We start from the raw sequence: 19123 nt of genomic DNA, 5'->3' as shown, positions 1-19123 counted from the left end.
ATCTCATCCTAAAAACAATAATGAAACTCAGTGTCTAAGCGTGATGCCGTCTCGCAGCGAAGGAGCTCGACTGTGTGCGCGGCGGCGTTCCCGCACGACTGTCGCACGGCTAAGAGGGCCGAATTCAGTGAATTATATCTCCAGACAAAATCTCATCCCGCATCTCAGCACGCACGCCTTGTTAGTGAAAAGTCTCGTAACAAATGACAGCGCGAGGAGTAGGACTGGTCCGCAGGGAGCTGGGTACAGCCAAATTGCCTTTCCTCAGCCCAATATGCCTGGATGGCACAGGCAGCTAGGCATGAAGGCTGGCCAGCAATGAGAGGCATGAAATTATCTGAGGAAAGAGAGAGAGAGAGAGAGAGAGAGAGAGGTGCGGGGGGGGGGGGGGAATGACAGCCGTAGAGGAAGAGAGGAGAGACATATACGTCGACACAGCGTACATCTGGAAATGATGCGGCGAGAGAGAAAGGCAGACAGATAAGAGGCTGTTGTTATGCGGCCGGCCGACGCGCTATTGTGTTCGCCGCGATGCGCGTAATTGCTCTCTCTGTCGCTTCGTCCGCCGAGCTGATCGGTGCGAGTGCCCTCTGCGTTTGACACCAATATTTACACCATACACACACACACACGCGGGTGCTCAGAAATACATCCACCACCACCACCACCACCACCGCCCCCCCCCCCCCTCCCGTGTGCATCGGCAAAAGTGGCCGAGCGCTCGGTTCCTCACGGCCGGCACGAAGACGTCATTAGGAGACGGGAATGGAGAGGGGAGGGGGGGAGGAGGAGGAGGAAGGCTGCTTCATCTGTCTCAAGTGAGATTGGGGTCGCGGGGTCGCCGGAGCCCTTTTCCTCTGTCGAGACGGAGAGCTAAAGAAGCGCCGGGGAAGAGGGGAAAAAAAAACAAAAAACTCCTCAATGACAAAACGAGATGCGGCTGACACGCCGGCGACACGCCATTAGAGAATGAAAACAAATAAAATGCTATCGTCTGCAAACGATGAAGGGGAGACACGTTTGCAATAGCATGGACCTCCAATTTGCCGGCCAGCTCACCTGAAATCCACACCAGGAGGCAGTTTTCTCCAAGACAGAATGCATTCACGCTCGTGAAATAGCAGAGTTGTATTGGTCGGCCTGTGTGAGAGCTTCATGGATACAAAACCATAAAAATGTACAAGTTCTAGTAAATAGCCAATAGTGGATAGAGCTATATATTAGTCTGGTAGAGTGTTTTTCTAGTCTAGTCAAAGATCAAAGTTCCCCATTCTCTTATCTACAATAAATTCTCTTGTGTTATAGCCTTGACCATTTTTACATGTGCTGAGCATGTGTTTTGACATCATCAAACTTTGCTACAAATGCAGTGTTTGCCCTAGAAAGTCTTTCTCGTCGGGATGGAAAGTCCTCTGGAAAGTCTCTAGGTAGAGCGTGTGACACTAACACTTTGAAACCAATGCAAATTAAATGCTTTCACGAAACGCGGTGGCACCTCCAGCGATGCTAACGCCGCCGCCTCTTTTCACAGATGCCGGTAGTGATGTGGAGGAGTGAGAGCCTCGCTATACTTTCCCAGTCTTCTCTCGCGTCTCAGCGCCGAGGAGGGCCGCCGGAAAAAAAACCTATTTCATCCGAGGGCCGCGGCAGAATGGGAGGAATGCGCGCCTCTCTCTAACTTCCCCAGCCCGCAGAGCCCCGCGGAGAGACGCCGTTACGCAACCAAATGAAAGAGAGAAAAGGGGCGGGAGAAGGAACAATAACAATAACTCCATCTGCCCCAAAGAGAGAGAGAACACGCTATTTGAGTAAATGTGCTGCCCTTTTGTTTCCCACGTCTCCCGGAGCCGAGCCCAAACGCCGGTATTAAATATGCAGGCTGGTTTCCCTCCTTATTCAAGGAAATCACCACCTTTGCTAATGGAATGGTCTTGGAGGGGAACTGCGTTTTTACAGCTCGGATAATTATGAACGAGGTCCCGTATCGCCAAGTGTGTTTATGAATTAGCAATGGTTATTCATGATATTGTGCTCAGAGTAGGGTGAAAATACATAAGTGAATACTAAGCGAGCAGACCAACAGAAACGATGCTAAAGGGTCCTGAGGGGGCTTTCTCTGCCATCCATTAGTCTTCCCTGTAAGGCAAAGCTTAACGAGCTCCTCAGGCTGGGAGGCTGGCCAGTGAAGGAGAGGGAGCAGAGTAAATTATGAATGCTATAGCTCTATCCAAAACAGAGCCAGAATGAGCCTTTTCCCACCTTTTCTTCCTTTACTTTGTTGGTGACTTCTGAAATACAGGCCTAGTCTACCAATAAGAAACCGCTTTGCTTAGAGGAATAATAAATGGCAAATGTACTGTATCTATAAAAAGCAAGTTGTCAATCTAGGTCGCACCCGTGGAGCAGTTAAAGAGGTTCCCCACTAAAAACAACAAGGATTTACATTCAGGCTGCTTGTTTTGGAGCATGTCCCAGTCCTCCAGGGTGGAAACCATCCATATTTCTCCCGCGGGTGATCCATCACTTAAAAAAAAAGCAAACCAAAAAACCAAAAACAAATAACAAACAGATATCCTGACCTTCCCTCCTCAGGCGGATATTAGATACTCATTAAAAGTCACCTGAAACAATTTGAGCCAAATTGATTTCATTATCGGACTCGGCACGACACGCGAGGCCCCGACGTCTGATAGCTCAGCGGGAAATTTACAAAGTTAATTAGAAAAAAATTGATTTTCATTTAATTTTTTTTCTCTCCCCTCCGCTCGACCGTCATAAAGCGGCGTGGCGCGGGGCGTTGATGCGTGGCGGCGGTGACGTGTAGCGTGGATGGGGACACAGCAGGACTGTGGCTTCGACACTTTTAAGTTTCAAGTCAGAAAATGTATCTCAGCTTTCAGTGGTAACAGAAAAGTGTGTGTGTGTGTGTGTGTGTGTATATGTATGGTTATGATAGGTTGTGTAATGGCACATTAAGGCAGCCTTCTTTCCAAGGCCCCCTCCTTGAACCCCCTACGTACCAATATCTCTTAACCCCTTCACCCCTTGCATACACGTGTGCAAGCATACACTCAAACACACACTCACACTCACACACTCTCCTACCACCCCACCTTCTTTTTCCCCAGACCTCCACACACAGCAGCAGACGTGGCCTTGATTGTCCCCTGTAATGCCTGTGAGCGTCCACTCTTCCCCCCTCACCAATGGGCTCCTCGACCTGGGTTAGGGGCCCCTGGAAATAGGCCCGCCCCCTCCCCACCTCCCCCCCCACAGCCCCTCCAGGTCACCCTCTGGGAGGCCCCAGGCTCTCTCTCAGCCCAGGCCAGGCCTCCCATCTCCCGGGCCCTGACTGGGAATCAATCAGCCGAGGCTGGCCAGGAACGTGAAGGAGGGGGGGGGGGGGGCCCGGGTCGATCAATGCGAGGCTCCGGGCCTGTGGGAGCCCTGATGCATGGCCTGACTGCACACACATGCACCTCTGACTTCCACTGAACTCCACCATTCACTCCCATTATTCCTGTGCCCCGGGGCAGCTATGTTTATGGTAGACTGACCTGCGCTGGGCCATATGAATAACATATGACTTGGTAAATTGAGTGATATTCTCATTTAAGGGGCCTTAACTAGATTTGTACATGATCACATTGAAGATCAGCATATCTGTGTGTCTACTGTCTACTTATTTTCTTATTTTCGGTGATCTTTTCCATCTGGTTTCATTGTAAACACAAATTTAGCTTAGTTTCAGCAGCTTTTCACGTCTTCACCACAGGAGTAATGCAACTTAAACAGCAGCCAATGCTTACTATTATAAATCCAGCACTGAGTGTTAGCGTGACCGCACACATCCTGATCTGACCAAGCCACTATGTGGCCAAAATAAGCACCTTGATCATGAGTTGTTTTACACACTAAACCCTTGACCCACTTTTATGGCCAGGTTTTTATTAAAGGCCAGACATATTAAAGGGATGGACATATTTCCCAGGAGAGGCAACAGATCCTTTGGCTGCAACACACAGGCCGCTTCATTTCGCCATGTGTCCTGTGTCCGTCTCTATAGAAGAGTGTGCCTGTGTTGGAGCATGTGTGTGTGTGTGTGTGTGTGTGTGTGTGTGTGTGCATGTGAGGGGGGGCAGGGGGCATACATGGAGTCACACGTAGGTCTATGTAACAGTCAATGTGCACAATGCTATATGTACCAGTGTGTGTTTTACACATACTGTACATGTATAAGTAAAATGATTTTCAAAATGTGTGTGCGAGTTAAGCGTGTTTGAGAATATGCATGTGTGTGTATGTGTGTGTGTGCGTGTGTGTGTGTGTGTGTATGGATGCACGCACGTCTGTATAACCTATGTGCACAGCGTGCCTCTGAAAGTCTGCCAGTATAAGTAAAATACCTTTGTGAATGTGTGTGCGAGTTAAAAACAAGGCTTTTGCGTGTGTGTGTGTGTGTGTGTGTGTGTGTGTCTGTGTGTGTGATCAGTGAGTACCATCTGTGTCCAGATGTGGTGGAGAGCGCAGGCTGTGTGGACAGCCAGACAGTTGGCAGGCCTTCTGACAGGCCTGTGTTCCTTATTGATAGAGGGATCACAGAGACAGAAGAGTCAGCCGCGCTCGGCTAGACCACAATATTGTCCTCTCCGCTGCTATTCATCCCAGTCAGCGAGGAGAAAATGGGATGTTCTGAGCCAAGTTTATAGCTGTCAGACCTGGGCCAAATAGGAGTTGAATAGGTTTCAAACGTTTGGAGAACAGCATGGGGAACGTTTGATTTGTCATACAGATGCAGCCAGATAAAGTGCAGCCGGGTAGACCGTGGCAAGGGCCGGCGTGTTGGTGGAACGGTTAGACTGGTTTCTACGGTGTTTGTGGAGGCAAGATTAAGGCATGGTGCGGCATAACAGGCCACTGGAATGACTGGCAAGTGTATCCAGTGAGCTCCGTCTGCTTGTGAAACCACAGTCTAGAGAGAATTCTGTCTGAGCAAATCAAAGAAATCAACCGCAAAATACTTTAGATATTTGAAGCCATTATCACTGGTATAGATACAAAATATGAATCTCAATCTACACACACGACTACAGCAGTAACAGCTGGTCCTTGATGTGAAAAGCTGCGCTCTCCTACACATTATCTCAGCTTTTGCCTCTACAAAAGGCATCTGTTGTCTGACTGGTTAGCTTCCATTATTGCGGACTGCAGGACCGTCTCCCTGACCCCGCACCCCGTGCCATCTTTCTTCCCCGGCTCCTGCCAGAGTTATGGAGCGGGGCCGACGTTTATGGAGGGCAGACCCTTTCCCCGGAGCTTTGATCCAGAAAGTTCTATAGCCTATAGTTTTTGCAGGGGTCGTCCAGGCGGGGCCGTGTGGGCGGCAGGGTGTGTAAGTGAAAGCACATTGAGCTGCTCATTTGAACCGGGCTGTGCGGAGCCGCGGCGTGGAGGCTCGTACCGCCGGACCTTGGAGAATTGGAGGGGTTATATATGTGTGTGTGTGTGTGTGTGTATGGGGGATGCTGTGCCTACTTGTGCGGGTGTGGGAAAGGGAGACAAACACAGCATTAGTATGAGGGAAAAAAAGCACAAAAATACAAACAAGTGCCAGAGAATAGTGAATAAGAGGCGTGAAGCCAGCCCCAAATTCCATCAGGCAATATCATATCTGTCATCTCTCTCTCATCGAACCACTCCGTCCCCTATACAAATTATTCATGCCAGCAGCTAAACGTATTCATACCATTCTGTTTACTTTATTACTCCACTTTTATTCTGCTCTTTTCCGCACATTTGTTTACAAGAATAAAAGCCTACTCTGACAGAATTATCCCTCCGCACAACAAAAATAAATCACAGCGCTCGCACACACATCATTCACATTCAAAGAGCACAGCTAAATTATAGATGGCCCCTTTCTCCCCAAATATGCATTTCATTAGCATTTCCTTCGCCTGTTGTTTTTTTTTTTTTCTCCCTTCCTTCTGCCCGCCCGCGCGCACACACACCCGCTTGTGTGCGTGTACGTGCATGCATCTGTGTGTGTGTGTGTGTGTGTGTGTGCGTGTAGAATGGGAACAGACTCGCAGCAAAGCAGGACGCGTCCCCTTTCCCAGGCCTAATTTAGGATTCAATTACAATACTCTTTAAAAAGCGTCGACTTCGCAATTAATTATTTTAAGATTAGCCTGACAGTAATGGGCCTCCCACCGACGCCAGCCAGCGCAAGACTGGCCGCCTGCACCCCAGGACCACTGTCTCTCTCTCTCTCTCTCTCTACCTTTCCCTCTCTTTCTCAGCCTAATCATCCCTCTCTCTCTCTCTCTCTCTATCCCCTTCATTCTCTGCCTCTCCCCCGCTCGCGACGTCTCACTCCTTCCCCCGCCTTCGCTCCATCTTCCTCTCCTCTCTCGCTCAATCTCCTGAGGAAACAAGAGATAAATCTTCCTCCTCACCTTCCTCTCCCTCCCTCTGTCCTTTCTTTTTCCTCACCTCCCCTCCCCACCTCCTCTCGTTGCTGCGCTACATTCTGGGCTTGTTGGGTTTTTTTTTGTGTTGCTTTGCTACTTCGCCTCGTGCTCTGATCTCCTCGGCGGTTGCCGTGCGATTGATATTGCTTCAGTACGGCGGGCTGCTTTTTACGAGCCGCAAGGGCCTTCTCCCACGTCCTCCCCGCGTCCCGAGGAAACGCTGACGGATGGGGCCCGCGACAACGCGCGCACACACAAGCAATCACACGCTCTCACACACACACGCGCGCACGCAAGCACACCCCCGTCCGTCACCGCCGCTGCCAAGGCGTAAGCGAAAAAACACGCCGTCCTCCTCCGCCCGCTTTGATTGGAGCCAAGCGAAGCATTTTCTCTTCCCCTTTCCTCTCCGCCGCCGCTGCTGCCTTTCCTCCCACCATACGCCCCCCCCCCCCCCCAACCCTGTTTTTTCTTTCCTCGTCTCGGAAATGAATGTCATCATCCATCCCTCCTTCCCTCCCTCCACCCCCACCCCCCACCCCCCCCCTCCGGGCAAACCTCAGCCGAAGCCCCCTATTCTGTTTATTTAAATATTTGATATGTAAGCAGTCATAAAATAAATGTCAGGAGAGGGAAAGGGAATGGATATGCAGGGTGTGGGGAGAGAGGCCATTATGGGTAATGGTTTCTGATGTACGCCGCGGCCCCCGCAGTGTAACACCCCACCACCGACACCTCCGCCCACCCCCCCACCCCACCGCACCGCGCGGACACACCTGCACGTGGCGGAGATGGCGAAGCAACAGGGGAATAGACGGAGCAGAGGCATACATGTGTGTGTGTGTTTGTCGTACACGCAAGAGATGCGACGGCTACACGGACAACTAAACACGAGCGCACACACGCACACACATACACACGCTGACACGCTTGTTCGACTAGCGATATGGAAAATAGGCCCTCCCATGCACAATTGACTTCTAATACATAGTATTCTCCTCAAACCATCCATTTACCAGGCATTGCAATTTCAGGGGCCCTGAAAGCACCACTTTGGCAGCACTTTGCAAAATACCTTAAAAAAATCTCCAGCCTTTAGAGAGCCTTTAAAAACGCTCTCTATCACTAACTGCCGAATCTAACGTGTCTGTTTAGTGACAACGCAGCCTTGTTCCCCGGTATCTTGGATATTGCTTTATTGACCTGCCAGTATCTCCGTGTTGGACACAGGGCCCAGTGCTCCCACTAACAACACTGTTTACACTCCCACCCCCCAAACCACCTTCACCCCCCACACCCCCCACCCACACCGTCTCTCCTACTGCCTGTTGATCTGACAGTCTCCCAGCCAGTAGCACCCAAAGGATTACAGGGCTGTGACAGTCTCACCCTGGAACTGATAAAAATGGGAGGTAGCCAGGGTAAATAAATCAAGCGCACCCGGTGCAAGAGAGAGAGAGAGAGAGGGTAAGAGAGTGAATTTCTCTCGCTGAACAACCTTGACTTTCTCCTTGATGCCGGAATGCAAAAAATACTGCAGATCAGCATAAAAAAATAAAAAAAATCCCCAATTAAGAACAAAAAGCATCACAAAATGTTCATTAGCGCTGATGGTATTGGCTTGGCATTTCAGGGCCTTTTATTCTCAGGCCTTTGCCTAACAAGCTCCCTGGCCACGCCAAAGGGCTTCTGGTGGGGGGAGAGGGGAGGGGGGAAGGGGGGGGGGGGAGGGGGGGGGGGGGGGGGCGTGACATCACATCAGGGGTCAAAAGTCAATGAGGGCGGCTGCCTACTGTCGACCCTGCCGAGCCCCCCGGGGCCCCGTCACGTTTTTTTTCCCCCCCATCTGTCAGACAGGAATGCATGCAGGCATACACACCTTCAGCTTTCGCAACACACACACACACACCCCTAAAACATCCCCATATACACCTATACCCACCCCACAAACTCCCACATATACACACACAGTCCCATTACATTGATTATATACAATACACACACACTTAAACCCAGCTCTAACCTCCCCCTTTCACACATACTTACACACAAATATACACATTCCCATTAAATTGATTACACACACATACATACACTTATAATCCCCCCCACTCACACATACAAATGCACACCTCCCCTCTACATTGATCACATACACTTATAATATAATCGCCCCCCCCCCACTCACATATACATTCACATGCAAAAAATACACATCTTCCCATTACATCGATTACACCCACACATACCCGTAAAATCCCCCCCGCTCACACATACTGTGTGCACGCATGCACAAATACACACCTTCCCATTACATTGATCACACCACACACACTCTCATACGCGTACATAACTAGAGTACACCTGCTACACACACACATGCGTGCGCCCTGCTCCCCTCTGCCCCCTCCAGAGCCCAGGTCAGGGTGCCCTCCAGAGCGCCTCGCCCTCTCCGCTGTTAATTACCACTAATTGGCCCCGCTCGTTTCTTTTTCCCCCTGCTCTGCTATAATGGAACCATTCATCTTTACTGCTTAATGAGTAGGCACTGTAGTCACCAGCCAAGGTCACCCACAACTAGCGCCCAACAGACAGAAAGACACTCGGATACAACCAGAAAAGAGGAGAGAGAGAGAGAGAGAGAGAACAGGAGAGAGATGGAGGGATTGTTTATCCTCCAAAAAATTTAGAGGAGAAAATGCGAATTTGCAAAAGTTTCCAGACAACTCCACTTGGAATGTGGCCAATGTGTAACAAAAAAAAAAAAAAAAGTTGAGAAATGTCTGGGAGCGGTGGGAGTCTGCAGTGTCCAACACAAACCACAACACACACAGGGAATTTCCAAAGACAGGCTAATTAAAATACCCGTTACGCTAGTGAAAACAATGGATCCCTCACAACAATGCTGAGAGCACATTCTCGCGCACTGAAACCATGCTGTAAATATAAAATGTGTTTTTCAAAACGGAATAAGACCCTGCGCTCCGGCTTATCCACATATAATTATCAAACCAATCAGCTCCACTGTCGGCACAGACGCCGGGCCCAGAGGGCAACATGTTAGCCACCTCAACTACCATAAAACCTCTAATTAACACAGAACATTTCCAATATTAGTCCAGTGTTTCCTTTACATTCGTTTATCTGTGGCGGCCTCCAAAAGCTGGAACATTACTGCTAGGAAAATGAAAATTCATCATCTGGCTTTATTGCTCAGCTCGCCCCCCCAAGAAAATAACAATTACAATTTTCCAGCACAACTGTGAATATATCACGATATAAATGTCCACATAAGAGCCATTGTTAAACTGCAACACCTACTGGAACTGATCCTGGAAGGAGCTCAGGACTGAACCAGGGTCTGAGAACAAAAATTACCCCAAAGATGACTTCTACAAAAACACTGACTTCTATTACAAGTTTTACGGTAAAACCGCCAACTGCTCGCACATGCAGAAGAAGCCGGCACAGTCCCATTCAGAACAACAGGTCGGACGGGACGACTAGTTGTGTGAGCAATGTGAGCCATCAATCCGTGCCTGAGCCAGGAGGGGTGGGGGGGGGGGAGTTCCAGGTTAAAGTATAACAATTTGTCATGGCAGTGTAAAAGTCGTGCTAAAAGTGACAACCAGCCATTTTCCTTTGAAATGTGTTTTTTTGTAAGAGAAGTGCCACCGTTGGAGGGTTTCTCCGCTGAACCCCATGCATGTGCTCCTGCAGGGGCGAGGCGGCCGGCCCGACGCGCCGCTGTTTGGAAATGGGACGGTCGTCTATGGATTATGTTAATGTGGTATTCCACACTCCCCTCTGGCATGTGTCTGACATTACAGTAACCTTTGCATGTTTAGCCAACAGTAGCTATGGATGTTCATTGAGTAGACACATACACACACACACACGCACACACAGACACAGTGGCATAGGGAGAGCGCCTCTGCACAGCAAACATCTGCTCTTGTGAAAAGTATTGATGTCCTTTGGAGGAATTAACATCTTAAAGAAATAAGACATTTAAACTCCGAAATAAAGTTCACTTGTTTTGTCGATATCTAATTGAGTTTATCCAGTTTGTGTCAAAGGAGTGGCTAGAATGCAGAGCAGAAGTCTGGCCTTATCTTGGAGGCATAATCCAAGAAAATGACAGAAAAATATCAGGACTGAAAAAAATCTTTGCACCACACCCTTTATAGCATTGCCATTATGACTCTGCGTCCAGATTTCTGACATAACATCTTGCTCCCACACATCTCCAGTGACCAGTGTCAAATATGCACGCATGCGTGTGTGTGTGTGTGTGTGTGTGTGTGTGTGTGTGTGTGTGTGTGCGTCCATCCATGTATATGTACTTGGAGGGGGATGTGGCGTGGAGGTTGCTCCCTAAATTGCTGTGATATAATTTACCTAAATGAGGTAGCGTTCGGCCAGGAGTGACCACTAGTGTCCTGTTGTGACCGGTGTCTATAAATCACCATTATATCTCCACACCAGCTCTATTCACACACACACACACACACACACACACACACACACACACACACACGCTCAGTGCTTGGCTTGGAGTTGGAGCTTTAGTTGACCGGGTTGCTGTAATGGACAATCACAGCTTTGGTAGGAAAGGAAAAAGAGGAGAAGAACATATTGTGGTGGGGAAAATACATGGTTGACCAGTCAATACAATAGAAGACAGAGTGTAAGAGTGTGTGTGTGTGTGTGTGTGTGTGTAAAATCCTCCACAACGCATATACCTGTGTATCCGCACGATTTGCAGGTGTAAATAGACGGGTGCAATCATGTGTGCGTGTGTGGGGTATCTGTGTGTGTTTACGTGTGTGTACATAAGTGTGCATAAGTGTGTCTGTCTATGCACATTTATACAAGACAGAAGAAGACAAAGAAAGAGAAAGAGAGGGACCCAAGGAAACTCATTAACAGAAACTCGGTGTGTCGTCCGCGTCCGCCGACCGCCATTGTTTTTCTATTTCTGTCTCTCTGTGCTTCAGAAATAACAGACAGCGCCTCGCTAGTGCTGCTTGTTTTTTTTTTTGTTTCTTTTGTTTTTGTTTTGTTTTAGCTGAACAAATGGTCCCACCATGCCAACGCTGATTAGGATCAGCTCAAACCAAACAGCAAGATGTGTGACTGGAGTGGGTCTGGGTTCTGGAGGCACGTCTAAACAGTGTGGAAACACAGTGGAGTGCAGCAGCTTTGATGTGTAAAAGTGACTGATGAGGAGGATGATGATGATGATGATGATGATGATGATGATGGAAATGTTCCTCTTTACAGGCTGGAAAGAGAAAAGGAGGACGGCGGTGGTCGGCGTTCATACATATGCACATTCATACACACAAACACACATGGATTCACTCAAACGCACATATGCTTGTATATGTACATACACACATATACATATATATACATATACACTCAGCAGCATTCACACTCACAAGCATTTCACACACACAATCACACCCATATGCTCTGGTGCACACACTTCTCAGCATTAACACATGCATATGCACTCAAACACACACTCTAATTCATTGCAAGTCACTTTGTGTCACTCTCTCTCTCACACACACTTGCACTCTCCCACCAACATATGATTTCAAGTTTTTTTGCTGATTATTGTAACCAAAAATGTTTCATTATGCAGCAGGCTTTTTCAGTTTTAGGTGTCTTTTGCAGTAAAATTGGTAAAAAAATAAATAAAAAAACACGTCAGTGAAAAAAATGGTCCTAAAGTGGCATTAAAGGGATACCAAAAAATAGAATTGTCTTTAGTAGCTCCTGTTAAGAATCATACATAATCACTTCCTCTAATAATAAACTAGTGGAAATGCTTCAGTGCTCATTCTTTTTTTATTTACTGAACAGAAAGAAACATGGCCTTACAATAAAAGAAAATACTGTGCTTGAATTCCAGTCCAGAATATACTTTCAACTCTTCATCAGCACAGTGAGCACCAAATAAAATCAGATTTGAATATGTTCCACGATTAAAAAAAAACAGTATGCAAACCAAAGGCTCAAGATATATAGAAACTAGAATAATGGGAGGATAAATGAAAAACAAAGTACAATCAACTGCTTACACCTGTACGGTGAAAAAAAACCTATTTAAACTAGAACAAATTTTCCTCTGAATCCTCCTTCATCTCCTCCCTCTATGAAGCTCCACTGTCAAGTCATTGGTTGTACCATGAGAAGACCAAGGAAGACATCATTTGTTGACGTATGGTTTAGTTGTTTTATGTAAAAAAAGTCTAATGATTGGCCAAAATTAAGCGGCGGCAAATAAAGCTGTATTTTCTTTCGGGAACAATTGTAGCAATTTTGCAAAATGATTTTATTGCAATCACAAAATCGCAAATTCCTGGAGGGTCTGACCAGTGTGTCTCCAATTTGCTATTGTGATGAGAGGAGAGGAGAGGAGAGGAGAGGAGAGGAGGGATGGCGAGGCTGTAGTTAGTCCATTCAGCATAGTGTATAAATATTAGATAGGATATGCTGGCTGTCTAAATACCTCTGGACCGGCTGCCTGTCCCTCGGGAGACCTTAGCTAGGTATTGAGGAACAGGGAGAGAGAGAGGCAGATAAAAGAGGAAGGATCATATTTAGAGAGAAAACGACAGAGGGAAGAACAAAAAGCAAGGTGCAAAGGTGAGAGATTTATTTTTAGAGGACCCTCTGCTCAGTAGCTGCCATATATTCATGTAACAAATACATATAGAGGAAAATACACCAAGAGAGTGAGACAATATGATGAAATGGCAGAAGAAGAGGAGGAAAGGAAAGACATGAACAGAGAGAGAGGAGGAATGAGAGAGGAGAGAGGGTGAAAGAAAGAAAGAAAGAAAGAACAGCCTTGATGTTCTATAATAAAGCATTTTACAGCAAAACAGGAAAAAGTGACTAAAATCACCTTAAAAACTCAATACAAACTCAACTCAAACAGCATTAACAGCATCTACAGGGCAAAGAAAGACAGAAGGAAAAAAGAAAAAGAAAGAAAGAGAGAAAGAGAAGAAACAGAGAAAGAAATGGAAAGACAGAGACCAAAACAAAAATCCCCTCTCCTCTGGAAGGGATGGAGGGATTGGGGGGGGGGGGGGGTGCTGGTCCTTCCATTCAGCCTCTCCACGTGGCTAATTAGCATATGTGAAGGTCGAGGTAGGGTGTGGCGTGGGTTGGGGGGGGGCAAGGGAGACGGGTGAGGCCACCACAGCACCCACTGCCATGAGACCTGGCGCCCTGCCAGCCACACACACACACACACACACACACACACACACACACCACTAGAGGGGGAAACCCAATATGTTTATGTGTGTGTGTGTGTGTGTGTGTGTGTGCGTGTGTGTGTGTGTGTGGCCAGCCACTCGTAAATACTTCTTTTTCCCCGCGTCTTTCACAAGGCTGAAGAAGGGTGAGATCCAGAGGGAGAGGATTTTAACTATGTTGACATTTGCCAGAGTTTAGATACTGACTCTCTCTCTCTCTCTCTCTCTCCCTCTCTCTCTCTGAACTCGGCCAGGCCCATGCCTCAGAAGTCAGCAGCCCTCCATGTGACTCACTTCAAATACCGCCGCTACATTTCCAGACCTCTGGCCTTCCCATATTCCCCCCACCTCTCTCTCTCTCTCTCTCCCTCCCTCTCTTCATTCCTCTCTCTCTCTCTCTGCCCTCGCACAGAAAAGACAGTAGCTAGGTTTCCATCCAAGTATTTTTATGCCATTAATGACAACAAATCGAATTAGAAAAGCTGAATGCAAATGGCACATTTCAATAAAATTTCCTCGGTATCACCAAAAAGCTGATCCACTCGCTTGAGGCAGAAAAGTTTTTTGTTGATAAAAGATTTCTGCGATAAACAGCGATGGGAGTGCATTTGTTGGATAAATAATGGTGTAAGCGACATTTGCAGCCAAAGGCTCCCAGAAATGTCATTGCCAAGTGCATTTCTTTGTTTTCATCCTCAGACAGCATGAAATATGGCCAACATTAGCTGACACTAAAGAACAATAACAACTTGCCCAATGCTAATTAATTCTTGAAAGACTCTTTCCATTTGCTGGTGGATGTGAGTACGTACCACACTGAGGAAGCCTGTTTATTCGCTTTAACCCGGCTGATGGAAAGGCACCTCATTTGCATTTCATATTTTTGTGACATTTCAAAAGTTTGCCTATAATCCGCTTGACAGCTAGATGGAAACACAGCTAGTAAGGTGAGAGAGAGAGAGAGAGAGAGAGAGAGAGAGAGAAAGGGGCTTGGTGGCCTATGGCTGAGCATTTGCAGTGTATTTAAAGCCCGTACTCCAACCAGTGATAAAGCCTACAAATCCCAGAAGGCCCGGAGGAGGTCTGGACTCCAGAACCCATAAGCCCAGGCGGTTGCGGGGACATCTGGGGGATGAATACTGTCCCCGCCGATAATGATCGACTACGGCTGAGAAATGGAACTGTCAAGTCACATCCAGAAGGCCTCGGACGATCACACCCACACGCAGAACTAACATTCTCCCATATGGACAATTAACATTCTTCCCCAAAACTGCTTTGGTTTGGATTTTTCCGCTCCCTCCCGACACCGGCATTTCGGATAAGACAGAACTCAGAAACAGCTGACGCCAAATCAACGCCCGCTCACAGTAATTAAATCCTTTCTTCAGGACGTTTATGCATCAACCTTTGACTCCGGGGGGGATGCTCTGAGTGCACAGCGGGGCCAGACAAAAAACTACAATTATTTTATTAGCCGGCTAATTATACGTACAGACAGTGATGCAACTGGTCAGTTGCCGTTTTTTTTCTTGTTTTTTTGTTTTTAAATCGGAATTAATTGGCGTTTTGTGGAAACCACATGCAGTCCCGGGATAACCCCGGCCTGCCAATTACCTAACCAGGCTCTGTGTTTCATCCAAGGAAGATGAAAAACGCCGCGCGGGGCCCTTATCGGACGCAACAGAGCAAATTAAAATTTCACTCTAGTGTTGCTAATCAGCGCTGCGCTGCGCTGGCTAGCCAAGACGAAGATGTAAACAAAACAACATAAACAAACGATTGGGGGGTAGACAGAGAGAGAGAGAGGGAAAGAAACAGAGAGAGAGAGAGAGAGAGAGAGAGAGGATTGGGGTTGAGGTTGAACTGCTAAATGCTGACGAAGCAGCTTCTGCCTGCTCACGCCTGCGCACACACACAAACACACAAACAGACACACACACTCAAGGACACACACAAACAAACACAAATAGACATTCTAAACACACACACACACACACACACACACACAAGCAAAAAGAGAGGCCCCCCAAACACACACCTGTGTGTGCCCACTCTGTGATCAGACCTGTGGGCTGTCCGCCCGCTGCAGAACATGTACCATAAATTACATTCCAGCAGCTAGAGTCAAGCCCATCACTATGCACAAGGCTCCCTGAGATAGCCGCATAATACAATGTGACATTGATGCATTGCTCCCATTATAAAGTCTTTGTTCATATCACACTAATAATTCATAAGAGAGAAATGTAAACAGTATGCACTGCACAGCTCTGCGAGCAGGGATCATTTCAAGGTAAGCACATTACCAAGGATGGGATTCGGTCTGGTCTTTGATATGTAGAACTAGCAGGCTTTGATTTCAATTCTAAAAGCAAAACAAAAACAAAGGCAAAACACTGAGCATAACAGTGATAAATTAATGAAAACTATAGATATCCATTTATTTTTATTTTATTAGGCCAGATTTTAAATGAGTTGTTGCTGTAATTATCTAAGCAGCAATACTGTATTTCCAAAGTGCGAGGCTCTCATAATAATCTAGTAATTACTTTTATTGTTTTCTCTGTGTGTGTTATGTGTTGTGATTAGTGACTAATAGACTGATCCTAGTTACACATAGGTTGAGACAGAAAACGCGACATCATTCTCTGTGTAACCCTGAATCAGTCCTTATGGTTGCACACATGCTGTCATATTGCTGCTCCAACCTCATAGGAACACAATGTGCATAAGTAAGGAAAGAAGCACATTGTTTTCAAGCAGACAGAGAGACGGACAGACAGGCAGACAGACAGAGAGAGAGACAGGGAGGCAGACAGACAGGCACGCAGGCAGAGGGTCCCAAAGTGAAAACTGTGTACTGTTCCTTTTTTCTATTCCCTCAATCAAGTAGGCCATGGTAATTCAAAAAACTAGGACAATGCCATTTTGATGAGAGAGCAGGTTCAACACACACACACACACTCACACTCACACCTCTAAACACACATTCACCCACACCACAACACTGCCACACATCCCTCTGATGCACACACACACACACACACAGTGGTGGGGCCCTGTCTTCATTCTGGTGAGTGGCCAGACAAGTGAGTGGGGGGGGGGGGAGGGAACAGCAGTGTAAATGAGGCGCATTCGTTTCGCACACAGCTTGCTCCTGAAGAGAGGCAGTGGGGAGGGAAATTGAATTTGAAAGAGGGGGAACTGTGCCAACAGGTGACAGAGGCGTGCTCCGACCAAACGCACTCTGAAGTGGAGCACAGTCATATCACGGGGCCAATTTGGAGGCTGTATTATGCACTACACCGCTCCCCTTTCTCACACAGCCTGTCAGTGCACCGGAGAGCACCGCTGCCGCTCCAAATATGAATTAAACATAGGGCTTTTGTAGCGTGAATATACTGCTGCTGAATGTTGGTATTTGGTAGAGTAAAAAAAAAACAAAAAAAAAAAACAGTAATACATGCACTTACCTCTACAGTGAAATGACATACTGAAAAAAAAAATGTTGTGAGATTTTTCATTTGAAATGTATGAATGTGAAATGTAACATTTGCTTAGGGGGGGATGATTTGCTGAAATTATCTGCATGAAAAAGAAAAGCAGTCTGATGAAAAGTTATGTTAGCCTAAGCAAGACCATGCTGAACAACAGTAGAATAGAATAGAACAGAATAGAATAGAACAGAATAGAATAGAACAGAATAGAATAGAATAGAAGCTCAGATAATTCATGTCTCATTTAACTGTGTGCTTTGACTGAAGTGCTGTTTGGAATTCTTTGAAATGCCCTTAATATATCTATTTTTAAATGCCTGACTTACACACAATCAGTAATAATAATTATAGTAAAAGGTAAGACTGCTGCAGGTTTCTAATTCTAGTTACCATCATATCTTACTATTATTATTATTATTATTATTATTATTATTATTATTATTATTGTTATTCACCACGATCAATACCACAGCAAACCCTCCCACGCTAAAACATTCACTTCATTTCCCCGGCATCTAACACAAATTGCCTTTGATTGAAACAATGTAGGCTAATGAATTGCTTTTGTTTGCGAGAGGCAGACAGTATAAGCTATGCTCAGCCACCTTGCCCTCCGGTCGTCCAGATGTGCCATCCAGCCGTGCGCATAATTTAGTGCATCAAAAACAACCGCACACTGAAGGTTCTTGCGGTCTCTTCATCATCTCTCATCCCTCCACCTACATCTGCAACCTCTCCCCTCCCCTCGAAACAACTACCGCTGAGGTTCCCTGGAGCAAGGCGACGAACCCCCGGCTGCCCCCAGTAGCTAGCAGGAGAAGACTGTGACTGTACTGGGCAGCTCCCTGGTGTGAATGCAATGACACTGTGTGGATGTGAAGCAGGGTGTCGCTGGGAAAACAGCAAGTGTCATCAATTTACTTTCCCTATTTAAATAAAGGCTCACAATAATGTTTGGGAACCCCTGCTTTATGCTGCGTTCAAGTCATATGGGAAAGATGGATGGAGCGTTTTGGCTGTGGACTCCCGATTTCTCTGACCTCCTGAATTCTGAACGTCACTTTAGCGAGGAAATATCTGCAGCCTGCTGTGGAGAGTGATATATTCATTTCAGTTAAACAAACGAAACTGAGCGTTTTTCACCACATAAGTGCTTTTGTGATCGTAACTCTTAAAATGACATGAAAACACACATCCACTTGCTTGGATTTTTCCAGTTGTGGTTCACACTGCAATACACCACACACTAAATGCATGTTTGGTGGTGTGAAAAAACGATGCAAATAATTATCAGGAGCAGCCACAGCCTTCAGAAAACTTCAATCAGGGCGTTTTGACGGCCTCCAAGTCTGGGTTATTCCCATGTGACGTGAATGCAGCATGGCTACAGTGCCCTGGCCAAAGATCCCTGCGAGAACCCTCCTTTTTTTTCTGCGTGCAGGCTGCCCAGCGGGGCTACTGGGAGCCAATCAGATGGCAGACTGGGTGTCAACTGTGAGCCAGGAGTATGGAGAGCTTTCAGCCAGTTTACCTCCACTATTCAAATTCCGAGCGGAGTTGAATGGGAATAAACCAGGCGCACAGACGCGCTCTCCGCTCGCCACAGAGCGCACGGCGAGAGGCAGGCAGGCGGTCCGTCGCTTTCGACGGCCGCAGTTGCTGTTTTATTTTTCAAATCACGGAAATATGACAGGACAGAAAATATTACAGAGCAATTGCGTTTGATGTCTATATATTTATGGAAATGTATTTATAATAATATTTGACTTTACTTCGATGAGAGCCTCGAACACAACACGTCCTCTAAACAGGGCGTTTTGCAACGTGTCTGAGACCACGTCGGCAGAAGGGCGAATCTACCCAACAT

General features: G+C 46.8%; 1 protein-coding gene across 1 annotated transcript in view; it reads right to left on the bottom strand.

The window, feature by feature from the left end:
* The window catches only part of LOC139910004 (AT-rich interactive domain-containing protein 1B), a 176080-nt gene that overhangs the window by 154975 nt on the left and 1982 nt on the right, over positions 1 to 19123 (bottom strand). The window lies entirely within an intron of this gene.

Source organism: Centroberyx gerrardi, chromosome 17, assembly GCF_048128805.1.
Source record: "Centroberyx gerrardi isolate f3 chromosome 17, fCenGer3.hap1.cur.20231027, whole genome shotgun sequence".
Classification (NCBI taxonomy): domain Eukaryota; kingdom Metazoa; phylum Chordata; class Actinopteri; order Beryciformes; family Berycidae; genus Centroberyx; species Centroberyx gerrardi.
This window is presented reverse-complemented; position numbering and strand designations above follow the sequence as displayed.